Source organism: Saimiri boliviensis, chromosome 7 (assembly GCF_048565385.1).
Source record: "Saimiri boliviensis isolate mSaiBol1 chromosome 7, mSaiBol1.pri, whole genome shotgun sequence".
NCBI lineage: Eukaryota > Metazoa > Chordata > Mammalia > Primates > Cebidae > Saimiri > Saimiri boliviensis.
Window position 1 is genome coordinate 124386934 of NC_133455.1, and position 21991 is coordinate 124408924.

At 45.0% G+C, this 21991-nt stretch overlaps 1 protein-coding gene and 1 long non-coding RNA gene across 3 annotated transcripts in view; one reads left to right on the top strand and one right to left on the bottom strand.

Annotated features, from left to right (window-relative positions):
• The window catches only part of LOC120360782 (uncharacterized), a 31309-nt gene extending 21161 nt beyond the window's left edge, over positions 1 to 10148 (bottom strand). Inside the window, exons 1-3 of the long non-coding RNA XR_012518621.1 lie at positions 9682 to 10148; positions 6694 to 8648; positions 228 to 6053 (exon numbers count right to left, since the gene is read on the bottom strand). This is a non-coding gene — a long non-coding RNA (uncharacterized LOC120360782). The remainder of the gene's footprint in view (positions 1 to 227; positions 6054 to 6693; positions 8649 to 9681) is intronic.
• The window catches only part of KCNA6 (potassium voltage-gated channel subfamily A member 6), a 40064-nt gene that overhangs the window by 11580 nt on the left and 6493 nt on the right, over positions 1 to 21991 (top strand). The gene's annotated exons all lie outside the window — the stretch shown is intronic.

Below are 21991 nucleotides of genomic sequence, written 5' to 3' on the forward strand. Positions count from 1 at the left end.
GACAATGGGGAACTCATGTACAGGCTCTAGCCTTAACAGCCAAGCCATGGGCTTCCAATCTCACTGATCAAGGGATTCCTTAACCTCTTACGGCTTATTTTTTCTATTAAATTGAGTGACTGGACAGAAGGAAACTGTCATAGATTGGAAATCTGGAAGGCAAGGGGTTATCTGAATCTTCTGTATTTTATAGAAGAAGGAAGGGATGCAGAGGGTTAGCATCTTACCCAGGAGCGCTGACTTCTGATGCCTTGGTAGGCAGAAAGCAGCTTCGAGAGTCTTCCCTGCACCTTGTTGCCCTGCTAGAGAAAGAGGAGTTACTGTCAGTTACAGAGCTCTTTTACAAATCACAGGACCAGGGTCAGGAGGAAGAACGTTTCCAGAAGCCTTGGTTGTTGAGCCATAAATCAGCCAGGCACTCCCTGGCTGCTTTAAGGCAATTTGGCATTGCTGGAAAGAGAAAAAAGGTCTCGTATGGTGGGGAAAATAGCCGTGTTCCCGGCAGAGACTGCTTTCTGTGCTTCAGGGGAAGGATCGCGTCCACCCAGGAGAGCACACATGTGTGCACACACAGGCGCCCAGGCACATCCTCCCCAACCAGACCTTCTACTCACTTGGAAGTGTGTGTGTGTGTTTTGTTTTTCTTTTTTCTGCATCTGCAGTCTCCTGGTTTATGGTTTTATGTGCCTCCAGCAATTCCAAATTGCAATCACAGAGCACCTAAAACGGCAGGTTTCTCCTTATAAGAGGTCTTCCGTTGTCACACGTGGCTTGTGAACCACATGGGACACAACATTAAGAAATATTGGAAGATTTCACACACAGACCTGAATTTTTGGTTTCTCTTAAAAGTAAAGGTGTGAGCTCGTTGATCCTGCATATTTGGTTTCCATCCACTATCAGCAAAAGCTCAGGCATAGTGGCTCCCTGCAGAAGGACATGGGCCCTCTTTGCCCAGTGCCCACGACTTCTTAGTCCCTGCCTCTGAGGCTGGGTCATCTGTCACTTTTTTTTTTTGATGGAGTTTCACTCTTGTCACCCAGGCTGGAGTGCAATGGCATCATCTCAGCTCACCACAACCTTTGTCTCCCAGGTTCAAGTGATTCTCCTGCCTCAACCTCCTGAGTAGCTGGGATTACAGGTGCCCACCACCATGCCTGACTAATTTTTTTGTGTTTTTAGTAGAGACGAGATTTCATCATGTTGGCCAGGCTGGTTTCAAACTCCTGACCTCAAGGGATCCGCCTGCCTCAGCCTCCCAAAGTGCTGGGATGACAGGCGGGAGCCACCGTGCCTGTCCTGTCTGTCAGTTTTAATTGTGCCACCAGCCATGTTTTCTTGTAGGTGGGAGACATTTCTCTCTATGTACATTTCTACCAAAGCTTAGAAAAGGAAAGACAGAAAGAGCATCAGGTTTAGGGAAAACAATACCTAGCTTATGTCACCTGGTAATCCCCGGGGACACTGGTGCTTTCAGGCCCACTCAGAGCCTTCCTGTGGGATTTCGTCTAAGTGACTCAGAGTCGACTATCTGACTTAGAAGTAGCAGGTCAGATGGAGATGGGAGTATGTGTGTTTGCTGGAAGAAACAGAAATGAGAGCAGAAATGAAGGCTGCTTGCCGGGAGGAGCTACCCTTGAGAGACGAAATTGTGAGGCTGCACAGAGCAGAAGGCACTGGAGAGTAAGGAGGGCATGCTGCGTTCTGTGTCCAGTTAAGCAGGCAGGGGAAGGTGTGATGCAGTTCACAGCTCCATCTGGAACGATGAAAATGAGAAACCAGGCAGACTTCCACGTTCAGAGATGTGCCCAATTAGAGACCTGCCTTCTGTTTCTGTGATGTCAGACTTTGGAGCACCACTCCACTCCCGCTGGCTAGGACTGAGCTGGCGTCAGTGCGGGGGTTCACAGGTGGCATCATGTGGCTTTTCTGATAACGACTACCCACCCAGCCACGGGCTATGCATCTGTGTGGTTGCTTCTGCAATGTCGTGAGGCCCACGGCTATCCCCGTATTCGATCTTGCCTCTCCTGGGTTATTCCCAGTTGGTTTCATCTCTCAGGTGGAATCTCCTGACTTTGAAGTTTATTGGCCAAAAGCTAAATGGCCACAGATTTGGAGCCATGTCCAACATTATTTCCTTGGGAGGGAGATAAGGAAGGCCACCACACTCAGCGAATGTTTGTATTTTTAGTACAGTCAGGGTTTTATCATGTTGACCAGGATGGTCTTGATCTCTTGACCTCGTGATCTACCTGCCTCGACCTCCCAAAGTTTTGGGATTACAGGCATGAGCCACCGTGCCTGGCCAAGGCTTTCCCTTTTTTAAGCTTTATATTTGCCCTTTCCAAGAGGGCAGGAAATGTTCGATCAGGTTAGGATTAAATAAAATCCATCAAGAGCCTTACATTTGAATGCCTGCAGCCTCAGTTTTTCCAACAGACATAATTCCAAAAAGTTGTTGTTGTTTTGTGTATATATGATACAATTATTTTCCCATCAGAGGTGCTTTTTAAGAGAAGTGGGCCCTTTCACATTAAAAAAATTACACAATATAGTTAAACTTAAAAGAGAGCATGTAGTCAATAACAAATGAATTTAAACTAGCTTATAGTGTACTTCATGCAATCATAATTCCTTCCTCCAGCAGAAGGAAGAGAATGCTGTGGCACTGGAAATGATGAAGATTACTGATTAGACTTGAAAGGAAATAAACAGCTGAGGAACTAGGAGATATTTTTCAAAGTGTATGTTCAAAAGTGGGAACTCTGGCTGGGTGCGGTGGCTCATGCCTGTAATCCCAGCACTTTGGGAGCCTGAAGTGGGAGGATCACTTGACATCAGGAGTTTGATATGAGCCTGGCCAACATGGTGAAACCTTGTCTCTACTAAAAATACAAAAATTAGCCAGGTGTGGTGACGGGCTCCTGTAATCCCCACTCAGGAGACATAGGCATGATTGCTTGAACCCAGGAGGTGGAGGCTGCAGTGGGCCGAGATTGCACTACTGCACTCCAGCCTGGGTGACAGAGCGAGATTCTGTCTCAAAAAAAGACATAAAAATAAAAAAGGGAGAATTCCAAGAAACTCGATTATAATCTCTCTTTTTCTTACTGCACGCAGTAAGTGATACAATTGCAGGTGGGCAGCACTGCATTTCCCACACCTGTAGCTATGTCAGGTGAGGCAGGACAGGCGACACAAGGACATGGTTCTGAGCCTCTTGATCTCTCTGTGAACAGGGCAGGCAGAGGGTGATATCTGTCCACCCTGAGGGAGGCAGCTCCCAGCGCTGCTCCCCACTGGTGTGTACCTGTGTGACCCAGGGAAGAGTTCAGAACCTCTCTGAGCCTTGGTTTTCTCCTCTGTAAAACTGGGCCATTAATAGACATCCCTCATAGTGGCCAGTGAATCAGTGGAATTAAAGCAGATAATGCTAACAGGCCTGGTGTGCGGCAAGCATTCAGTAAAAGTTGGTTATCATTTCATGGTCTGTTTCTTATTTGCCCACTTTGACAGAGTACTCTCGCATAGGCGGGGCCTCTTGTCAAAACGTTAGGTACAGTTAAAACCACTCAAAGCTCCCATAAATCAGTCTTTGGGGAAATATGTCTATCTATGTAATAGTTTCTCTTGTTTTGTGGATTTGGACTTTCTGATCCAACAGTGACCATGACTCAGCTATTCAACTATCAATCACTTGGTCATAACAGAGGTGACGCATGTAAAGGGGCTTACTACCCTCTTAGAGTGAAACTGTTGCCTTGCTAAAAAAGCCAGCAGAAGAGAATATCCAGGGGTTTTCTTATATTCCTAAAGAAAGAACATAAGCAATGAGGTGACTTACCCATTGAGAATCCCTGAGATCAGCAAGAACTTCCAGAAAACTTGGGAATTCACAGAGAGGTTGAATGAGTCAGTGTGGAAGGGCCAGTGGCTCAGCTCTTCCCTTGGCTGACCTGTGGGCTCCCGTAAGCGGGGGAATGAGCTGGGAAGGAACGCACAAGGGTGCGGGTAGAATGCTTCCTCCTCATGCGAGGTTAGTGCTTTTCCTTGCAGTTATGCTACAAATCAGTGGGAAACAGACTCGGTATTGTATTTGCTTTACCTTCAACATTTCAGGAATGTATTTAATTTGCAAGCCAGTCAGCTGAACTCACTATAAATAGGGAATATGGACAAATGACATGGAATAATTGAGGAGGAAGAGAATTCTAAAAGTCATGGAACTCACTGCCTTGCTGTGCATTAGAAACATTTCCAGATTATTCCAGGCCTATTCTGAAAAATGCCCAGAGAAGGAGAATCCATAATATAGACTCCTTCAAGCTGCTTGTGTTTGCACACCCTTTGTCCTGATGTTTTCCTCCTTTCTCAGCTACACAGCTCCTGCTGTACATTCCGCTCTCTTCCTCCCGTTTTGTCTTCTGCTGCAATGGATACTCAAGTGACCGTATTACCTAGAATAACTCACGCCAGAGTTCCTCAGGTGTGATCTGCAGACCATCAGTCCTGCACAACTTTCCATGGAGAAATAATTCACAGGCGCTATGCTTCCAAAATGCTGCCTCTTGGAGATGCACAGTGCATTATGAACATGAAAGGCTCTGAGAAGTCCTGCACCACATAAACCGATTTCACTTCTTTAACCCAGTGCTTTTCAACTTATTTTTACCACAGAATCTCTATCCCCCTTTTATAGTAATAATATCTGCTCCCAGACCCCTAAAACTCATCCAACAAATACATTTTGAAAAACTCAAAGAGATCTGAAGCTTGTTGCAATGGATTTGAGTAACGGAGCCTCAGCCGTTAAAGGGTTTTTTTTTTTTTTTTTTTTTTTTCAGATGGACCATTTTGTGGCTTCTTGTAAACCTTAAAGTTCTTCATACCCCTCTTGAGTTGTGCAGAACCAGAAATGGTGTTTTGATAAGGCTCTGAATAATGTGATAAAAGACGTCCTCTTCCCTATAGTCCTTGTAAGTCTTCTTAAATAGAAGTCTTTGAGAAAGTAACAGTAAGAGTTGGTCTTATTTGTTAGATTGAGAGCTATCTTGCTAGAAAATGTCTACAGATCTCACGCACTCTTCCAGGCGAACGAGGGTATCTGCATGGCTTGTCTTATGGTGAAACAGTCCGATTCCTAAGCACATCCTTAACCAAACCAAAAACTGTAACGTGCGTTTCTTTTTACCATCACTTTTCTGACTGAATCAAGCCTTTTGATGAAAACATTCACGATAACCTTTTCTGACTACCCTATTTATGAAATCTTCCTCACAATCTGAGAAAGATGCAAATACCAGTAGCGAGTTGTTTTTCTCAGTATTCTTTTCCATCTTCCTAAACACCGTTTGCAAGTGTGACATTTGTCCTTTCTCCCGAAGTATTTTTGGTGTTGACACATCACAGTTGGACCTGGTTCCTCTGGTGCTTGGATTTCAGTCTCCCAGAAAGCTGTTTTCTGCTAGGTTTTTTGTTTTGTTTTGTTTTGTTTTGTTTTGGCGGGGGCAGGGGGTGGACCTGAGTGCTGCTGATGGCTCTTAACTCTGACCCTCCTCGGCTCATCCCAGCAAGGCCTGATGCATGCTCTCTGCTCCTCATCAACGGGTCCAGGCTGAAATTCATTTTTCCATGGTGTCCCTTCTGTGCTCAGAGGCAAATGCAGAAAGGATGTATTTGCTCCTGTCCTGTTGTTGCCTTTGCAGTCATTTCTTTTCTGTACATCTTGAGCCATGAGGAAAAGTTTCTGGTATTAAAGCCACTAAAAGTCAGAACAAATGGACTGTGGGGTGGTGAAGATTGCATCCCATTCTGGGTCTGCTGCTAACCTGCTGTGCGACCCTCCGAGTGTCACCTGCCTGGCACTCAGCAAACGGTGGCCCTCAGTATTGTTGTCCCATCAGTCTTCACTGTAAAGTGAGGTCACTGGATTTGACAGCTGGGTTTCTGCTTGAAAATTCTGCTGATACCTAAGTGTACTCATCAGATGTGCAGCTGGCTCCCTGAAAACTTGGCAGACTCTATCGCTTGGCTTTTGCCACTGGAGTGATCTTTGAAAAAGAGAGTTGGAGTTACTAGATTTTCAACTTTATATAGAGTCACTGAATTTCAGAGCTCATATGCTTCAGTCTATTATTTTACAAAGATCAGAACTTACATTTAAAAATATACTGAGCAGGTTATAGCAAAGTTTTGAAAGTGATGCAATAATTTTTATCTAGTATCAAGCATGATAAACATCTTTCTCCTTTCTTTCTCTCTCTATCCCTTCCTCCCTCCTTCCTTCCCCCTCCTCTCTCCTCCCTCCTCCCTCTCTTTCCTTCCCTACCTATTTTCCTCCCTCCTCCACTCTCTCCTCCCTCCCTCCTCCCCTCTCCCATCCCTTCCCTCCCTCTTCCCTTCCCTTCTCGCTTCCCTCCCTCCCTCTCTTTCCTCCCTGCTTCCCTCCTTCCCTCCCTCCCTCCCTTTCTTCCTTCCTTCCTTCTCTCTCTTCCTCCCTTCTCTCCCTCCCTCCCCCTTTCTCCCTCCCTTTCTTCCTTTCTTCTTTCCTTTCTTTCTCTCTCCCTTCCCTCCCTCATTTCTTCCTATTTTTCTTAGATGAAGTCTATCCTAGTTATTGAGCGATTTCAGGTCCTTCTTTATTTTAGTGTTGCAAAATAAACATTCCCTGGTTTTGGCTGTGTCAAGCACCTTGGCATTATGATTGGAAAAATGTTGGGCATGAAAAGACATTGCTATATTAAGGAGAAGCAGGGGAACTCAGCCCAGCAGGGATGCGAACCAGTGTTCCCTGGGTCTCAGGCTCCACACTTGTGGAAGGAATCTGTAGAAAGGACATAGGAAAGAAAGGTTGATGTTACTCTCTGGTATCCTCAGACAAAGTAGAAGCTGGCTTTTTCCATTTCTGGGAGAGAGCAGTGAGAAGCCCCAAAGGCAGGCATTGGATTGTAGTGCCTGAGTTACCTCCCTGTGCCCCAGAGTGGCTCTGGGATAGAAAGGTCCCTGAAAAAGTGACTAACTCTGCCCTTGCAGTTCTGCGCTGGGAAGCTTCCGAGCCAGGGCCTAGCCCTGCATAGCACTACCAAGGTCCTGCTGCTTTCTGGTGTGTGCTCATCATTCTCATCCCTCTCAGCTTCCCTTCCTGCTCTTAGCCCAGCCTCATGAAGCCTCACAATCCCTGGGCAGGGACAGGAAACCTGTGTGGGCTCCTAATGTGCTGTTTGACCTTGAGCAGGCTGCTTCAATTGAACGCTTTATTTTCAGACTCTAAAAGGAATATCTGCTCATTACGGAAAATTACTCCAATTTAGAAAAGTATAAGGAAGAAAATAAAAATCCCATAATCCCACAACCAGAGACACTCTGTGTTGGACCTCTGTTGTATTCCCCCCACCAGACTAACTTTGTCTGTGTCTGCTATCTGTATATCTATAGAGACCATTCAGTATTTCATTTGAAAAGCTTCATATTATGGCTCTAGTTTTCTCATGCAATTACTACATAGCCATCATATAGATGCAGCATTAGTTTGGTAACCCACTTCCCATTGGACATTCAGGTTGCTTCTTATGAATGGTGCTACAATGAACACCGGTAGTGTAGATACTTGTTCACATTTACGACTCCTTCCTTGGCTATAGTCCCAAAAGAGTCAAGAGATGTGAACGAAGTGAGCAATTAATTTCCTAGGTATCACCTTTCTCACCTAGAGTAAAGCAACAGAAGCCACAATAACAGATAGCAGCAGACACTCACGTAGCATCTTGTGTGCGAGGCAGGTCCGTCAGCGCTTATGTGTACCAAAGCATTTCATTGTCCCAGTGGTCCCGTTTTTTATCTCCTTTCACAAAAGTAGCTTGCTCAGAGTCACGCACATCCAGTAAGTGGGGTGGTGGGATTTCAACGTAGGCAGTCGGGCTCCAGAGTCGTGCTCTTATCTGCTAAGCTAGTAGTGCCTCTGTGGGATGAAAGAGCTAAAATGAAGAATCCCTGGGGTCCTGTCACTCGGGAGCATCGCTAATGTAGCATGGAATACTGCAGATAGTGCTCAACGGAGTAACACAGTTGCCTGATAAGAGTTCACCGGCTCCTGTCATGTTCTTCATCCTCTCATTTGTGTTTGGCGAGTTTGGGGTCTCCGTGTTTGTGAGTGCATATGCATGGGCATGCATGGGTTTGTATAATTTCATGAATGGAACAGAGTCAGCGGGGTGTGAAGCAAGAAAGCCTGAACAATCTATTGACGAAACAATGAAGCACTCGTAATTGATGCTGTTAGTTTTAGATAACTCATGGTTTCCTCTTTATCTTAAGGTTCCCAGGCACCTTGGCTGGGAGATGTGTCATTTTATAATTGGAGTGTCACCCTGGTGGAGCAGGAATCGGAGGGGATTTGGCCATCTACTGTAACCCCCCCGCCCCAAGCATGTCTGTATTTATTGTCTGAGGAGGGTGCTTCTTCCCCTCCTTGAGCTGACCTGCCTGCGCTGTCCAGAAGCATTGCTGGGTATGATTATCCAGGAGAGAAGAAGCTAATTGACAGACTTTTCACCGGCATAACATGTCCACATTGCTCTTATTGTTTGCTAAATATAGAGATTTTCGAGGACCCTTTGAAATTTTGACTCAGTAGGTCTGGGAGAAGCCTGAGGAAACAAAACATATATATATATTTTAAACATGTGCTCTGAGTGATCATCTTCAGGGAGTCTGGGGAAGTCTTAGGTACTTAGGTAGTGGGTCTCAACCTTCACAGGATATCAGCATCACCAGATACTTTTAAAAAATACCACTTCCTGTCCTTCCGGACACCTGGCCAATGGGAGCTTAACAGAACCAGGTAAGGGCTGACTGCCTGCCCTAATGCGAATAATTGATCTAGAGTGGTTTCCAAGTTCAGGATTTAAAAAAAAAAAAGACAACCACGTCTCTAGAGGTTCTTATGCACAGCCATAGCTGGGTACTCACCTCCAGCCTAAGAACCCCTGGTGATAGCAATATTGCACCTCCACATTCAATTGCACTTCACATTTTACAACTCTCTTTCACGATGGAACATCATAACAATTCACTAAGGTCGGTAAAGCAGGCGTTATTATATTGTCCTTGGCCCAGAGAGGTTGATTGAACTCCCGAGGCTGCACAGCTTCTCCCCCAGTCAGCAGCAGCCGTTCTCTACTTGGTTTGTGGCCAGTCCTGCCAATTCTTTTGGGAAGGGGCAGCCACCTCTCCCTGAAACTCTCTCCGGATGAAGTCAGTTGCTTCTCCTAGTGCTGACGCTCTCCAGGCCCTTTCTTCCCCTTCTCAGCCACATCCTTTCTCCTGCAGCCACTCTTCCTTCTCAGAGGGCCTCTCTCTGCAAGGTGCAGTTGCGTTTCCCTCCCGCGCTCCATCCCACCTAACAGTCAGGTCTTGGCACCGAGGGATAGACAGCTTGGGGCCTGGACAGTCCACATCCTCCTCAGTGGTCTGAGGACACAGACCTGCTGCCCCAGCTTCAGCCCCTTCGATGCTGTCCTGCAGAAAGCACTGTGCGCCGTGCACAGCAGGAGCTCGGAAAGTCCCATCCCAAACACTGCTGCTCCCAGCCACAGCCTCACACCCCCATCCCAGATTCTCACGCCCGCCACCAAAGCTTCCCTCACCCCTTGCCTCCCACTCCGACAACCTGAAGCCCACCTGAGTCCTTCCCGGGAGGCCGCTGTGTGGGGCCGGAGCCCTCTGCAGTGGTGAGTCCCACTCCGGACACCTGGCCAATGGGAGCTTAACAAGGTGGCCTGCGACACAGAACCAGGTAACGGCATCCGCCCCTGCCGCCATCCTCCACCCTGCAACCAACTGCGGGCTCAAATCTCTCCCGATTCAAACCGAGGACTTTTGTTTCTCTGTACTGTTTCTCTCCTTGTCCAGACTTTTTCCTTCACCCAGGCTGTATCCTGGCGAGGCTCCCGGCGACTGCAGACTTTCTGTGTCAGAATCCTGCAGCCTCTGTCCCTGGGCTGCTTTGGGTGGAGTGGGAGGCGGCGGGAGGAGGCGGGGTTTGCCTTGCAGGCGATGCAGACAGTGGCGCTGCTCCCAGGGAAGAGTTCCAAATGCTGATTCTCCGCATTCCCTTTACCTGCCTACCTATTCAGCAGCCTTACAACTGAGACGGAGCCACCCCCTAGCAGACTTCTGCAGAATATTCACTTCCTTTCTCAGGATTCACTTTCCTCTTTCAGGGCCAGCCTACCATGGGTTGTTGGTTTTGTGGGTTGAGGTGTGTGTGTGCGTGTGTGTGTGTGTGTGTGTGCGCGCGGGGGGGGGTGTCAGCAGGGTCCTCAGTGACTTTCTGTCTGTCAGCACTGTCTTTCAGGAAAGGTAAGCTCTCTGCCAACAAGGCTGGTCCCCACTGTGCCTCCTCCTCTTATACAACAACCCTAGGTGGCTTTCCTGCCAGGTGAGAGGATTTGGAAGGAAGGTGGTGGAGGATGTGACTGACTAGCTCTCCTTTCTTCGAGATTTAGCGTTGGTGCAGTCCCTTCCGCTGCAATGCTGTTGACTAAGACTTGGTAATGAGGAAACAGACTCTGCTTCTTGGTGGGAGGAGCTTCAAGGTCCCATTGCCAAGGGCAGGTGGAGCATTTTTGTAGTGGGTCTGCCACAGCCAATGATGCTAGGGCTGGAAGGAGTCTGTTCTCAGGACTTGCTTGGCGTTTTGCCTCATGCTCACAGATGGCAGCAGCAGTTCTAAGCATCATGTCCTCACACAACAGTGTGTGCAGGCAGGAAGGGTTGAGTCTAAGGATGGGGAAAACTTCCCCAGCTGTCTCCTCTGAGCCTGTCCTTAGGCTCTGGTTAGGGCAGGGCTGGCCCAACCAAAACAGACAAAAGGCTAGGAATACCATGATTAACTTAGAGTTACCTCTAGGCTGGGAGGGACTTGTCTTCTTCTTCTCCTTCTTCATCTTCCTTTTTTTTCTTTTTTTTGAGACAGGGTCTTGCTCTGTCACCCAGGCTAGAGTGAAGTGATGTGATCATGACTCTCTGTAGCCTTAATGTCTCTGGCCCAAGTGATCTTCTCACCTCAGCCTCCTGAATAGCTGGGGCTACAGGCACACCCACCATGTCTGACTAATACATTTTTATTTTTATATTTTTTGTAGAGACAGGGTCTTGCTGTGTTTCCCAGGTTGGTCTCAAACTCCTGAAGGCAAGCAGGTCTCCCACCTTGGCCTCTCAGAGTGCTGAGATTACAGGCATGAGCCACTGTTCCCAGCCAAGCTGTCTTCTTTGAACTGTTGGCTTCCAGAAACCTGAACAAAATTGGGGTTCTGAGACCACAAAGGCAGGAGTGGGGGGGTGACAGCTGAGTTGGGAAACAGTAGGGTGTGGAAGAAGAACCTTATGCAGTGTCTTGTACCCACTTATTTTTTCAGATAGACATTTATGTTAAGCCTATATGTGTGAGCACTAGAGAATTAAAGGTGCGGGAAACTTGAATCTTCTAAGAAGGTCACATCTAGATGGCAGAGACAAGTCAACAGCTGACTGTAGTACAATGGTGGTAAGTGGTAGGAGCAGGGGCTTGGGGGTTAGGGGCAGAATTTTAGGGCTTACATGAGGGCCCAGATCCTCCCCTACTGTTCATGCCCTATAACCAGTGGGGTCTGAGAGTAAAGACAATGTGAACAGCAAGGCATCACTTTATTAGTATCCAAAGCAAGAGTCAGCTACCTGCAATTCAGGGCTCTCCAGTAAAAGACTGAGCTGAAATCCACACCTGAGACTGCAGGCCAACGTGGAGGTCTCTTACTCTCATCTACCTTGGAGGCAAAATCTATGACAAGCTCTTTTAGAGGCGACTTTCAGGAGGGAGCGAGGGAGAACAATATCCAAAAGTGGTTCTAAGCCCTCTTATTCAGCTGATTTCATGGACGGAGAATCATACAGACAGAAAGGAAAGGGGCCTGGTCTGACCCAAGGGACCAGGGACTGATAAGCCAGCTGGTTATGAGGACCAACTTAAGGCACAGTAACTCTGGCAACCAGTAAAACCTAGTCCAACAATGTCTTGGGCTCATCTATTGGGATGAGGAATTTAGCCTTCTTGGAGCCTTGTAGTGGGGAAGCTAATAAATGCAAGTGTAACTGAGTACTCCCAAAAAAGATAATGATTTTTTTTTTAAATTATTTTTTTCTTTCATTTTTTTTTCTCCGTTTTCCCCTATTCCCCGCTTCCTACTTAGCCCTTTAGAAATGTGATTCTAACCTCTACCTCCCCTTCAGCAGACACTCCCTACAGGGCAATTTCATCTAACTATGTGCTTAGAAACTCCGGAGTGGAACTCTCCCACCAGGAGACTTCCTCACGGGACAACAGTCAATCTCCAACCTAAAGCCTCCTGCTATGAAACTCTCTCCCATCTGGAGAGTTTTGGCTACCTTTGCAACCTCCTTCTGCCCACAAAGACACCAACTCAGCTGCCTCATAGATAAGGCACCAAAGCCATACGTGTGCCCCCACGTATGGGGGGGCTACTTCCTCTCTTGCATGCCATTCATGCTAGACCCCCTTTAAAAAGCAACTGCTTTCCAAAAGCAAAGTGGTACCCTTAAGGCATGAAGCCTGTACTTCTTCCCCTAAGCTAGCTATGGAATAAAAAGTCACTGTGTTTTTTTCTGAGATGGAGTTTCACTCTTGTTGCCCAGCTGGAGTGCAATAGCACAGTCTCGGCCCACTGCAACCTCTGCCTCCTCGGTTCAAGTCATTCTCCTGCCTCAGCCCCCTGAGTAGCTGGGATTACAGGTGCCACTGCCTGGCTCATTTCTTTTTTTTTTTGTATTTTTGGTCAAGATGGGGTTTCACCGCGTTGGCCAAGCTGGTGTCAAACTCCTGACCTCAGGTGATCCATCTGCCTTGGCATCCCCAAATGCTAGGATTATAGGTGTGAGCCACCACACCTGGTCAAAAGTCACTATCTTTATACAAGACCTCACTCTTGTTAATTGGATTGGACTCTGCTGGCAGCGAGGAGATCAGGTGGACTCTGCAGTAAGTGATGCTGTGAAGGCATGTAGTGGGTGGTCTGGGTAAGTGTTTCTTGGCACTGGAGGGACTCAGGGAGGGTTTCCCAGAGGAATTAACACTTCAGTGGGGTCTTGGAAAATGACTTGGAGTTTTCATTGTTAAAAACAAAATTCTTAATAGAAGAAATGGCTTGACCAAAAGCGTGGGGCTCAAGAATGGGATGCTGTGTTCAAGGAAATAGGAGCTTGGGATATACAGAGTGAGAGAAAGGATTCAGGAAAGGCTAGAAAAGTAGGTTGGACTCAGGATTGTGAAGAGTCCTGAAGCTGCTTAGACGTGGGATTCATTCTGAAGGCCATGGGAGCAAGCGGGAGTTTTAGATCAAAGTGACATGCTCAGGTCACATTTTGGAATGATGCCTCTGACTGAAGCAAGATGAGAGTGGGAGAGACTAGTATTGAGGGGACCCAGTGGGCATAGTATCTGATGTAGCCAGTTGCCGGGAAACATGGCTGGGCAGCTCACCCAAGAAATATTTTATCACTGACATTGCTTATAATTGCTAATTGTGATATTATGGAATATATATTTGGTCTTCATCCTGTTTCCTGGCATAGGAATCTCCAAAGTGATGTTTTTTTGTATGTCGGTGAGTTTACTGATGGCTGGTAACCCCTGGATAGTTTCAGAACATTGGGTGGTCACTGAAAAGACCAAGGCAGGATTATAGGGCTGGAACTTTCAATCCTGCCCCCCAAGGGGTGAGGGGCTGAAGGTCAAGGCTATCATCAACGGCCAGTGGTTAAATCAATCATGCCTATGTAATGAAGCCTCCATAAAAACTCCAAAAAGGGCTGGTTTCAAAGAGCTTTCAGATAACTGAACATATTGAGGTTCCTAGAAGGTGGCACACCCCAGGAGGGCATAGAAGCTCTATACCCCTTCTCCACACCTTGCCCTGTGCATCTCCTCATCACTATCCTTTGTAATAAACCCATAAGTGTAAGTGAGTTTCCTGAGTTTCTGCTAGTCATACTAGCAAATTAAGCAAACCCAAGGAGTGGGTCATGGGAACTCCATTGCATAAAACCAGTTCCTCAGAAGCACAGGCAAAACAACCTGGGGCTTATAACTGGCACTGGAAGTTGGGGGCAGTCTTGTGGAGCTGAGCCCTCAACCTGTGGGATCTGATGCTGTCTCCAGGGAGTCAGCATCAGAATTGAATTGGAGGACACCAGCTGGTGTCTGCTGCAATTGCTTGCATGCTGCTGGAGAGGAATCCCCCACAGATTTTATCACAGAAGTCTGTGCTGATTGTTGTGGTGAGAGAGAAGAGAAAGAAGTGTGTGATTTTTCTGCTCACAGACACATATGGAAATAAAAAGCCGTCGCTTTTGGCCAGTTTTGTTGTTTTAATATCCTCTGTGGACAATACACCCCTTATTGCCTGTGTGGGTGCAGATCGCTCTCCACCCACTCCTTGTTGCTCCACCTATGGGAAGCTTTTATGGAAATCCAAGCAGAGGAGACTACAGTCACTTACTGAGCATCTGCTGGAAGTGCATGGATAGACTGCCTGAAGGTGGGCTCTGCAGTTCAGAGGCAGTTTGAAGAGAGCCTTTGTATTTGGGTGCTGCTGCGCTAAGCTGCAGAGACTGCTCTCCAAGCATTCCACTCTGAGAGAGTAGAAAATAAGCACACCCTCTAAGAGGGCATAAGGTGGGGAGGGATGGGGTGGTTATCATCATCTGACCGACTTCAGCTGCAGGGTCTCATAGGTTCCACCTCCGTGGCCATGACCACAGTGGCATCCCCTTGATCCTCTCCAGGAACCTAAGAATCCTTCCTCAGACTGCTTGGAGGGGGTGGTAAGGAACAGTGTCTCCTTTGTTCTTGGAATGTCCTTCATAAAAATGACAGGGCTGCCCGGGAATCAAGTTGAGTGGACATATTTGACAAATAGATTTTTTCAGAAACAAGCCTAAAGCTTTGCCTGCAGCCTCTGTTGCTCCTGGCTTGTCTAGGCAGCCCTACTCCTTGCCTTTGATGCTAGGAGGTGGTAACATGGCACCTTCCACACACTGGAGGCCACCAGTGAGTTTACAGGGTGGTAATATTTGTGGAGCAGAAACCAAAGACAGCTGCTTTCCTTGACCTGTTATTACTTTTCAAGTGCAGCCTACATGAAATGGGATATGATGGTCCAATTTACCCAGTCGCCTCTGAAAAATGAGAAACTTTATGTCTATTTGCTGTTGACCTGCTGCCTGATTTTGAATAGAGCACATAACCTGTCTGCCATAACTACATACCATACACTGGGAGTCTTCAATCACACAGACTTATTTTTTAACTGCTGTGGAGGCTAGAAATCCATGATCAAGGTGTCAGCAAATCGGTTTCTGATGAGGGCTCTCTTCATGGCTTGCAGACGGCTGCCTTCTCACTGAGGATGCACATGACCTTTCCTCTGTGCACAGAGTGAGAAAGAGCTCCAGTGTCTCTCCCCTTTTTATGAGGTCACCAATCCCATGGGACCAGGGCCTCACCCTTATGATCTCATGTAACCTTAACTACTTCCTTAGAGGCCCATCTTCAAATACAGGCATCCTGAGGTGTAGGGCTTCAGCATATGAGTTTTGGGGAAATACAAACATTGGTTCATAATGCATATCCTTAAAGATGTTCTCCTGTTCTGACTGCTTTCAAGGGCTCTCAAGGAGTTCAGAGGTAATATGCATAAAAAAGCAGGCAAACTCTGCTTATGCATAGCATAGTAAAGTTTGTGCATTGAACTCAAAAGCTTAAGGAAGACCTGGTTTAAAGATTCATAATCTTAATAGGTTGAATGCAATTGACCTGTGAACAACATGGGTTTAAACTGCATGAGTCCACTTATGCATGGGTTTCTTCTTCTTTTGCCACCTCTGGACAGCAAGACCAACCCTTCCTCTTCCTCCCTCTTCTCCTAAGCCTACTCAGTGTGAAAACAACGAGAATGAAGACCTTTATGATGATCCACTTCCACTTTATAACTAGTAAATATATTTTCTCTTATGATTTTCTTAGCATTTTTTCTCTAGCTTGCTTTATCGTAAGAATATAGTACATAATACATGTAATATATGAAGTAGTGTTAAATGACTTTTTATGTTATCAGCAAGGCTTCTGGTCAACAGTAGGTTATTAATTAAGTTCTGGGGGAGTCAAAAGTTATATGCAAATTTTCAATTGCTCAGGGGTTGGCACCACGAATTCCCAAGTTGTTCAAAGTCAACTGTATTTATTTATCAAAGCAAGGAATTTTCTAAATAATGATTCAGGACACTAAAGCCACCTTGTGGAAACATAAAATGTGCCCATTGACGTGTATGTATACTTACATAGAAAAAAGACTGGAAAAATATTAATGATAATAGTCACAGCTAGCAGTTACAGAAGACTGTGCCTTATATCAGCATTATCCTAAATCTCCTCATCATGGAGTAGCTTCAGTTATAATTTCCATTTATCAGAGAAGACCACCCAGCAACTGGCCTAAGACCAAGTTTGTGTGACTCCAAAGGCAAAGTGCTTTTTTTTTTTTTGTGGGAAGAAGGGACGTGCACAACTTTTTGTTTCTTTTTTTTATAGTTTTCTGAAGTCAGTGAATTGCTCATAATGAGTATTTTTTAGGAAGAGAAAAAACTATCGTGAAAAATTATAATGGATGGCTATGGCAAGAGGCAAACAGGGAAAAGAAATCATCAGCTCTGTATGAGAGTGTTTATTCACCCCTGAATATTCTGAATATTCACCCTTGAATATTCTAGTTGGAGAAGGAAGCTATTAATTTGGACATAAAGTGGTATTTTGTTTGCATTTCATTGATGATTATGACATACATATCCTCTTAAAGATAATGTGACCCTTGAGAGTATCTGGACAATTTTCCTGTAAGTAACAACCCCATTAAAAAGTGGGCAAAAGTCATGAACAGACACTTTTCCCAAAGAAGACATGCATGTGGTCAATAAGCATATTAAAAAGCTCAATATCACTGATCATTAGAGAAATGCAAATCAAACCTACAATGAGATACTATTTCACACCAGCCAGAGTGGCTACTACTAAAAAGCATAAACTGTAGACCTAACTTGTTGCATGCTGCTTCTGCACCTCCTGGGAGTGAATGCAGAGGGCTTTGGTGACAAATCTGAGGGAAGCAGAAAATCTTACCAAGCTCAAGGTTTTAAGGGATGACACATTCCACATCAATCACAGAAATGGCAGAATGCTTGGGAAACAGCTATTGAGCCTAACTCCAATGAGATTGAGATGGTCAGTGGTATGCACTGTATCAGCAAGAGGGATGGTTCAGATTCTGGTCCCAGACTTCCCTGCTGATGTGGCATAGCCCAAGCTCTGGGGAGTGGAGCCCATTTAAGGATATGTCCCCCAATAGCTAGCTATTGCCAGAGACTGATTTGGGGCAGAGGATAGGGTGTTTTTAAAGTGTACACGAGGAAGATTCTCAATTGTTCAAACGTATTATATTGCAAACATAAAACGTTTAGGACTCCCATGATGATTGCAGCTTGTGTCTGAAGGGGAGCTTATTTAAAGGAAGACAACCTGTTAGTCTTACCCCTTAGAAGGAACTTTAAAGAATATTTGGTTGATCATGTAGTCCTGGATAAGCAGGAAGAAAAAGAAAGGACGAATTTAAACTTATTTTACTCAACAAAGGACATTAACACTGGATTATCAGGCCGTGCCTAATTGTACAAGGAGTATAAGGAAGTGGTGCTCAACATTAGATGTTCACATTGAGAATACACTAACGCTCTCATCTTCTGCTAAATTTGGAATCTTGTGCATTAGCTGACAGATGAGCATTCTCATGGTGGCCCTGCCAGTCAGCCTGTATCATCCTCTTTTCTGTATAATCATGCCGTATATATAATAATTTGGCAATTTTATTGCATTTTTGTCCTTATTTTGTAAAAATGAGAAGAAAATAAAGACATCTACAATACAAAGCATAGGTGTTGAAACTTAATAGAGTTGAGGCAAGATGAAAATTGTTAGATTTGCCTAACGTGCTCTATCAGATGTTCACTGGAATCCTGCCAATTGAATATGTATTGAGGTGCAAAGGAAGGTAACGTATTTAAAGATCATGTGTGAAATGCTGGAAATACACCATCAATGATTATGTCTAAGAGGCAAAGCGTGAAAGAGGGTTTTGTACCATGTTAGCTTGCCAGCACAGAAACCTCATACAACACATGATCTTTTGCACACTTTCTGTCAGTAATTTCCATTTCCAGAAATTATACCTAAAAATGGGATTGACAATACAGAGAAAAGAGAGGGAAACAGGGTTTCAAAGAAAAAAAACATGTGATCTCCAAGTTGTAGAATTTTAGGGTAGGGATGAGGCAGAAGAATAAATGTTATTTGAACCAAAGCAACATGTACTGGTTGTTGCTGTAGTAAAGCATAGTGCTTTAAACAAATTCTTCAGCCTGTATGTACTGAGGTCCTCCTGTCTTCTCGGTGCTGGGGATATAGTGATAAATGAAACAAATGATTTCTTCCTTTATGGAGCTTACATGTGTGTGTGCTGAGGAGGAGGAGGAGCTGAAGGAGATGTTAATTCATTAAGCCCAAATGTAAAATTTTACCTGTGCACGTGTTACTAGAAACAGATACCCACAAAACTGCTGTGAAAGTCCAAATTAAGGACATTTAAGTTAAGGACATTTTAGCTGATACTTGAATGATTAACTGAAGTTAAATAGTCAGAGAAGGTAGAAACTGTATTCTAGGCAGAGGGGACAGTATATCCAAAGGCCTTATGAGGAGAGAAACAGGGTAAGTATGAGGACGGTGAGCTTGGAGCTAGGTCCATAGATTAAGAGTTTTATCTTCAGCCTTGGAGACATGGGATGCATGCCTTAGTTGGGTTTCATGTGGTGGGATCATGAAATGGTTTGGTAGTTCTCACACTGCTATAAAGAACCACCTGAGACTTGATCATTTATAAGGAAAAGAGGTTTGATTGACTCACAGTTCCACAGGCTGTACAGGAAACATGACTGAGGAGGCTTCAGGAAACTTACAATCCTGGTGAAAGGGTGAAGGAGAAGCAAACTTGTCTTCACGTGGTGGTGGGAGAGAGAGAGAGAGAGCAAAGGGGAAGTGCTACACACTTTCAAACAACCAGATCTCATGAGAACTCATTCAGTATCATGAACAGCAAGGGGGAAATCCACCCCCATGATCCAATCACCTCCCACCAGTTCCCTCTCCCAACACTGGGGATTACAATTCAACATGAGATTTGAATGGGGACACAGCCAAACCATATCAGGTGGGGTAATATGATCAGAATCGTGGGTGAAAGTATTGGTCTGGCCACAGTGAAATGGGTTGGAGGGACTGGGTGGGTGTGGGTGGACCAATCATAAAACTGCTGTCAGTGACCAGGTGAAAGGTGGTACTAGGGAAATAGGGACAGAGATGGAAAGAGGGGAAAGGATTTGAGAGCTTTGGGAGGCTGAAGACTTAGGGACTTGGGAATAAACTAGAGACAGAAAGGGAGGAAGAGGATGACTTCTAGGCCTTAATAATATAAAATAGTAGATAATTCAATAGTCACTTCATTTTGGTATTGGAATGAAATATGATTTGGGTGGAGGGCGAAACAGTGATCATGTTTTTAAAAAATACTTTACTTTTTATTAAAGTAATATATGCACCTAATTTGAAAAGCCAAACAATAGTTGTGTTAGGCCATTCTTACATTACCATAAGGAAATACCTGGGAGTGGATAATTTATAAGAAAAGAGGTTTAATTGGCTCATGGTTCTGTAGCCTGTACAGGAAGCATGGAGGTATCTGCTTCTGGGGAGGCTTCAGGGAGCTTTTACTAATGGTAGAAGCCAGAGCAGGAGCAGGCAGTTCACATGGTGAAACCAGAGGCAAGAGAGCAAGGCGGCCAGTGCCACATACTTTTAAACAACCAGATCTCATGAGAAATCACTCGCTATCTCAGGGCGGCACCAAGGGAATGGTGCTAAACCATTGATGAGAAACCCACCCCCGTTACCCAGTCACCTCCCACCAGGCCCCACCTCTAACAGTGGGGATTACATTTGACATAACGTTTGGGTGGAAACACAGATCTAAAACCATGTCAATAGTATAAGACTTCCAAGGAAAACGAGCTTGCCCACGTCTCTCTTTTTCTTACCATGAAGCCAAGTCCATAGGGGGATGACATTCGATTATTTTGTTTGTTTTCCGGGATTGACTTTTATTTTTTCCCAATAAATGTGTATGTTGCTCTTTCTTGATTTACTTTTTCACTTAACAAATATTTCTAAAGCGCCTACTATGTACCAGTCACTCTGTTCTAACTGTAGATCCATCAGTGAACAAATTATGGATACATGTAACAAACAGGATTCCCTGTCCTCATGATGCTTTCATTCTAGTGGGAAGAATAAGCAAATGTTTAAATAAAATCTTACTATAACCATCTCATTATAATGAGGTGGTGCTCTTTACAGGGATGATTGTAAATAATATGGAGAAAAGGAAATGACAGCAGAGGTAACGTAGGGGGTGTCAGGGAAGAAGTGCAATGCTAAATAAGGGAGTGGGAGAAGGGGGTGACCTTACTGAGAAGACAGCAACTGAGCATAGAACCTGAAGGATGGGAGGAATGGACTCTAGATATTGGGGGAAGGGCATGCGAAGCAAAGGGAACAGCATATGCAAAGGCCCTGAGGTTGGAGGACATGGGGTAACTGAGGAACAGAACAGCAAAGGGGCCTTTACTGCTGGAGGAAGGTGAATGAGGAGGAGAGTCATTTGGGTGGGGTAAGTCAGGGTGACACAGATTGTGTAGGGCCTTTGGGCTACTGTAAGTGCTGTGACTGTGCATGATGGGCATTATCTCTTGCTTTCTCTGCCTCCCCCTTAAGTTTTTTGGTTAAATCAGTGTTCAGTGTTTCTGTCATTATCACTATCAAAGACTATTTTCTGCATTGCCAAGCGGTATATTATACTGTTTATTTAATCTCTTGTAAACAGTTTGTTAATAATTGCCTCATTTTCTTCACCTGCTTAATTTTTAGTGTTCCTGTTTATAATTGTCTCCAGATTTGCCAATGGAGTTGGAAGAACCCTCCAAACATGGTTTTTCATGGGATCAGATGCATCAGGCTCTGATCATTCGTTTCCTTTCCCCCTGGAACCTTTCATTCTGGAGCCTTCCCTCCCCACTGTCTCGCCTGCATTCTCACTGCCCTGTACAGCTGGTGTCCTGGGAATTCCTTTTCCTCCTCTTCTACATTGGGTCTTTGTTTTTCCAGACTATATGTTTTCTTCTTTCTTGGTTTATTTCTTCTCTGGATGGGGCAAACCCTTCAGTAGGGTAAGAAACGGTAAATAGAAAGCACAGTTTTGAACTTGCATGCCTAAAAGTGCCTTCATCCAGTTCTTAAACTCCATTAATTACTGGATGGATGTTAAATTCCAGAATGAGTGTCATGGTTTCTTAGAATTTTGAAAGCATTGCTCCGCTGCTTCTTAACTTCCACCCTTGCTGTGAGAAGTCGGTGCATTTCTGATTTCTTTGTAGGTGAACTTTTCTCCCTCTGGAGGTGGTTAAGGTTTTCTCTGCATGGGTACTTTGCAATCGTGGTTACGTGCATTGCTGTGGATGTGTTGGACATCAGGCATAGGGTTCCTAGAAAAAGCAGGATGCCTGTTAAATCTGAATTTCAGATACACTAGGAGTAATTTTTGCAATGTTTGGGACATACTTATACTAAAAGATTACTCACTATATAAAATTTCCTTTTTGTTTGTTTTTGCTAAATCTGGCAACCTCAGAACTCAGGCTTTTCAGTCTAAAGACTAGGTTTGGAGACATTTTCATGTGTCATTTCTTTTCTTTTAAATTAAAATATTAGTCTAAGCAC